Below are 5740 nucleotides of genomic sequence, written 5' to 3'. Positions count from 1 at the left end.
GAAAGACCCCGGCGCGACAGACCTGAAGAACCAAATTGGGAAAGCCATGCTATCGTAAATACAGTATCTTATGCATTCTAAATTACCCGCCCATTGGAAAAGGAAAATGCAATAAATATTTACTCTGAGCTGCGCTTCGTAGGTTGGTCGTAGATGTTGGCCAACAGAGATCTTCCTGTCCTCGGAGAATGTCTCTGGTGGTAAACTGGATACGTTGTAGTATAGTCGTTGTGTGTTAGACTGGATACGTCGTCGTCCGTCCTTTCCTAGCCCACATTTACAGAGCGCGCTGCTAACTCAACGGCAGGGAGGTATCACTTCTGTAGTGAATAGAGTTCAAAGTTCATACCATTCGCAACCAACAGCTCACGCTGAGGTTGGCTTTGTTCTGTAGTTATTATCTAATCCTTCTGACATCGGACCGTCGCACTAATGTACCGGAACAGGAGGTTACATTTTCGTCAAGGGCTTATATAGTGGGGAGAGAAGGGTGTGTTTCATAGTTTATAACCCATGTCTCTTCACAGGGGCGCCCACTGTTGAGCAGAGTTCTAACCTTATGAAAACCCAATTCTCTAATTTGGAAGCTAAAATTACATTTAATCTTTTCACAAATAGTTTCATATTTAAACATTTAAATTGCACAACAATTCAATGTGAATCTGTAACTAGAATGTGTAGACTTTCCCAGATACAGTTTATGTCGTCCTGTCATCAGTCATAATGTCTCAGATGACAACCGAACTGACATTATATTCATTTAGATACCAACGCATATTTTTCACTGGTTGGATTACCGAAATATGGTTCCTTTCCCCCCACCGTTATGTGTTCCCAGACTCTCTATGTTTTAACAAAGGCTATTCAAGAGTCCTTCAGTAGAGTCAAGAGAGAGAGGAGAGAAAGGTATTTATGGGGTGGTCATAAACCTTAACCACAGGCCAACGTCATGACATGTGCCATTCAGAAGGTGAATGGATAAGACAATATATTGGTAGTAGGTGCCAGGCGCACCGGTTTGTATCAAGAACTGCAACACTTTCCTCGCCCAACAGTTAAACCCCACTGTCGTGTATCAAGAATGGTCCACCACCCAAAGGACATCCATCCAACTTCACACAACTGTGGGAAGCACTGTGGGAACATGGGCCAACATCCCTGTGGAATGCTTTCGATACCTTGTATAGTCCATGCCCTGACAAATTGAGGCTGTTCTGGGGGCAAAGGGGGGTGCAACTCAATATTAGGAYGGTGTTCTTATTGTTTTGGACACTCACTGTACGTCTCCCTCTAATGTTTTAACTGTGCACCAGGGTTGGGGAAGCTACTCTGAAAATCTAATTTACCAAGCTAAAGCTATCCTTAAGAAAAATATAGTTGACTTAAAACCTTCTACTGCAGTGGGCTAAATCAGGGTCACACATAGTGYTTCTTGGTAGTCTTAAACAAATCTACTTAGAAACAAAATTATAAACCTCACACACATGGTTATGGGCTTAAAACCCTATACCATGTCAGATATAGAGTTGAAATGTATTACATTTTGAGTTTGCATCCCAATATTACACTTTATATACATCACAGAAGACTCAAATATAACAAAACTGTTTGACATAGAAACACCGGATTTTCACCATTAAAAAAAAGTTGAAGAATTATGAAATTATGAAAAATATGAATAACATTCCACCCGTGAGGCCACMAGCTCATTTGCCTGCATTTTTCTTATTTCACCTTTATTTAAACAGGTAGGCCAGTTGAGAACAAGTTCTCATTTGCAACTGTGACCTGGCCAAGATAAAGCATAGCAATTCGACACATACAACAACACAGAGTTACACATGGAATAAGATAGGTCTGTTGCCCATATTTTCACCCATATTTTATTTTCTTGCAAAAAGTAGTGTGTAGTTCCAGTAGTTAGCTACACCTCTACACTGCAAAAAAACACAACCTAGATTTGAATTGAGTTCATCTACCACCAAGCTCCTACAAAATACAGTTAGATTACTAGTTGAACTACATCTAGTTCACTACTTCCCAACACTGTTGAGCACTACACTATAATGTTGATTACTTGCTCTAAATAAATGTATTGCAAGTACATCTCAACCAGTAGATGTCAGTCATGTAACACGTGTGAATGTGGMCTTCATTCATGTTTCTTCCATCAATCAACACACCCAATTGAATTGATCAAAAATGAACAAAAGAGATTTCATGAACATTTCAGGACAAAATTATTGGTCTTAGATATCTAAAGACCACATGATTATTTATGATAGTCCACCAGAGAAGTGCTACAGGGACTCCTATATAGGATATAGGACCCACAGCACCGACCACCACAGATCTCTCCAACCCCTGTTGAACCCCAGAGAGGTTCAGTTTCCATGTTTTRCTCCAATCTGTCATAGTACATTTCATTAACCCCCGAGGAGCACCAGGCCCTTTCAGGGGGGTCATCTAAAACCCGCAGCTCAAACAGAGCCACTCTGACCTTCAACCTACTTCCCCAGCCTGCAACAAAATGAAACAGGCTCCCTGTTGTGCTGAAAAACTCTCATCCTCCATTTGGGTCTCTGAACTCTCTGTGCTGAGGGACGGGAGAAGAAGTGTGTGTGTGCGGGTGTGTGTGTGTGTGTGTGGTGTGTGTGTGTGTGTGTGTGTGTGTGTGTGTGTGTGTGTGCCTGCGCACGTGCTTGTGGGCATGCGTATGTGAACGAGTTTAACTATACTTGTGGGGACACAAAGTCTCTACGAGAATGGTTAAACAAAGTCAAAATTGACCAACTGGGGACATTTTGTTAGTCCCCACAAGGAAAAAAGCTATTTCTAGGAGGTTTAGGGTTAAGGTTAGAATTGAGGGACAGAGCTGGTCAAGAGAGACAGAGCTGGTCCTGGATCAAGGTAAGGTTGCTGTCTCCCTGGGTACATGTGCATCCAACACAGTCCTTAAATGCTGATTTCTCACATAGATGCACACATTCATTCAGGTTATAGACCATGTAACTAGGCCTAGGACCGTGATTGCTATAGTATTATGGGTTTCGTGTGTGTGACAGATTGTGAAATCGTTCCAAATCCTCCCTGACTCTCTTGGCTTCGTTTCACAGTGAGCATAATGGAGTTTTTCAGGCACATATACTAATAACATCCACATGTGACGTAAAGCTGTCATTTCTAATTTATTATCCATAGTAAACAATACCTATTGTGATTTTTTTTCAGCCGTAATGAGACACTGCTCCCCCCTTCAGAGTTTCAGATGAGGCTATACCCTGAGATTGTATTACTCACACGCATGACTCACTTATTGTGATAAGACTTTGTGACCAAATAGTATGGCGTAAACCATAATAATTCCCAGTATTAGGCATCAATTTCCATGTTCGTGTCGTTGACTACCAAGAACTTTGTTTCCATGGTATTATGGTAAATACATTTCTAAGAACAGCAGCCTTGTCTCTAGAAAGGGAAGAAGGATGAAAGGTATTTTCCTGGTGAAATTTGACACTTGAACTCAATGCACTGTATGGCAGGAAGTGGTTCCATATAAGGAGCATACGATGCTTTCCGTCCAGTTTTGTTCAATCATGCTAATGTTTCAAAAGTCTAAGCGCATTTGAAATTTACTGAGTAAAACAAACAAATTCATTGCACCAAATTACTCTTTCTATTTGATACATATTCAACGTAAGTATCTGCGTTTCAAAATGCAATATGCACTTTACTTGATATGATTTTCTTGTCATTTTCTAATGATACCATTTTTTTTATCGCTTAGGTGCAATTTCACAAGTATGTGGTACATTTCCACTACTCTTAGTAAAAAAACTCAAAACAGATCATCAAAAAGGCAGTTTGTTTCAAAACTCTAAGCACCTTTTCAATTGACTAAGTGCAACACACAACATCATACAGTCACTTTTTCACCAGACTTAATCAGTGTTTCATCTAGAAATACATGTTTCATATTGCAATACATTTTCATTTAAAGTAATTGCATTTTACAATGCAATGCTCACAATACTTTTGATATGATTCTCTTCTATTTTGTTAAAATACTTAATCTGACTGGTCTCAATTGTGACCACTTAAATGTTTGGTAACCTATAGATTTTACATGTCAACTGGTTTGTCTACTGCAGACTATGAGAACTACATAATGAAAATGTCTGTGAAGTACAAACAAAAAAGTATGATATATATATATATATACTACTATGATGTACTACTATGATGATGACTATTCTGATTTGACTTCACAGTAAACAAATAAGAAATCTGATAGTGACAAGATCAGATATATGAAACAAAAAATTAAAATCAAAGTTTATTGGTTGCGTAAACAGGTTAGCAGATGTTACAGCAGGTGCAGCGAAATGCTTGTGTTATGTGTTTCTAGCTCCTACAGTGCAGTAATACAATAGCAATACAATGCAATACCAATATACAAATAATCCAGAAAGTCCAAAACAAGAATGAATCCATCCCCATACAAAATTAAGTTGCTGGGTCTGACAGGCCTGATGAAAACCAGTGCCTGCTAAACACTGTTTCTTTCCATTATTTCATTTGATTAAGTTGTAAAAGATGTCTTCAATGATCACACCTTTAATCACAAAATTATGGAATTATGTGTTCGTTCCCCAGTTTCTGTGTTGTGGGTTCATATGTGTGTGTATTTCAGGAAATGGCTTCCTGGAATCCTAAAGCAGCTGATTGCTCGGCTCTATGGCTGATTGCGCTCTGACCCCTCCCTCTCGCCAGGGGAAACAGCTTCCTCTTCAATTACCAACTCCTTCTCCAGCTTGATAAAAGACAGTGTTCCTTCTTCAGGGAGGAGAGCTTCTTTGTATGTCCTGTGTTGGTTATTGGTCAGTGAAAGTTTTGTTGATATGATTTTGTAGCTGCTCCTTCAGCGGTATGTGTATGCCAATAGGACTTAGTGTTTTTTGGTTTATTGAAATTGTTCACTTAAAGTATCGGTAAATTATTCTGTTTCATTTGTTCCCAGGGGGGAAGGGAACGCACTTTGGGAGTGTTTAGGCAAGAGGCCTTCGGGCATACATAATCCGTAGTATTGAATCTGTCATGCACAGTGGGTAAAACCTGGGTGGATCACCCCCTGTATTTTGGTTAGTGCTCCAGTTGGTGCTAAAGGTTAGGTAAGAAGTGGGAAGGCAGGTAAGGTAGGAGAGGAGACTCTACTTTTTACTTTCTTTGGTTACGTCCAGCCCCTTTTCCCACATGACCGTTTTATGGAATAATAAATAACCTGTAAACTGTACTTTCTCTGCCTCCGTCCTTCCCAACACCTACGATCACATACTTTTTCACTCCATGGGGAGTTGAGATGTAGCGCGTGTTGCGTTCCCTCATCCAAGAGGCGTACGTAACATGGAATTCAATTACTACATTTTGACTGCTTCAATAAACATAGAAGTGAATTTGTCCAAATACTTTTGGTCCCTAAAATAGGAGGGGGGACTATGTACAAAAAGTGCTGTAATTTCTAAACCGTTCACCCGATATGGATGGAAATACCCTCAAATTAAGCTGACAGTCTGCACTTCAACGTCATAGCTCACTGTATAAGTTTGATAGCTGCTGACACTGTACATCTCTATATTTTTACATCAAATGTATCAATTTGACATCAGTTAATGTTGGAAGGTGAAACTAAATCATATATGGACGTGGCAGTAAATACTACATTATCCTCCAGTCGCCTTTC

Source organism: Salvelinus sp. IW2-2015, linkage group LG12, assembly GCF_002910315.2.
Source record: "Salvelinus sp. IW2-2015 linkage group LG12, ASM291031v2, whole genome shotgun sequence".
Classification (NCBI taxonomy): domain Eukaryota; kingdom Metazoa; phylum Chordata; class Actinopteri; order Salmoniformes; family Salmonidae; genus Salvelinus; species Salvelinus sp. IW2-2015.
Note: the sequence above shows the minus strand (reverse complement) of the source record.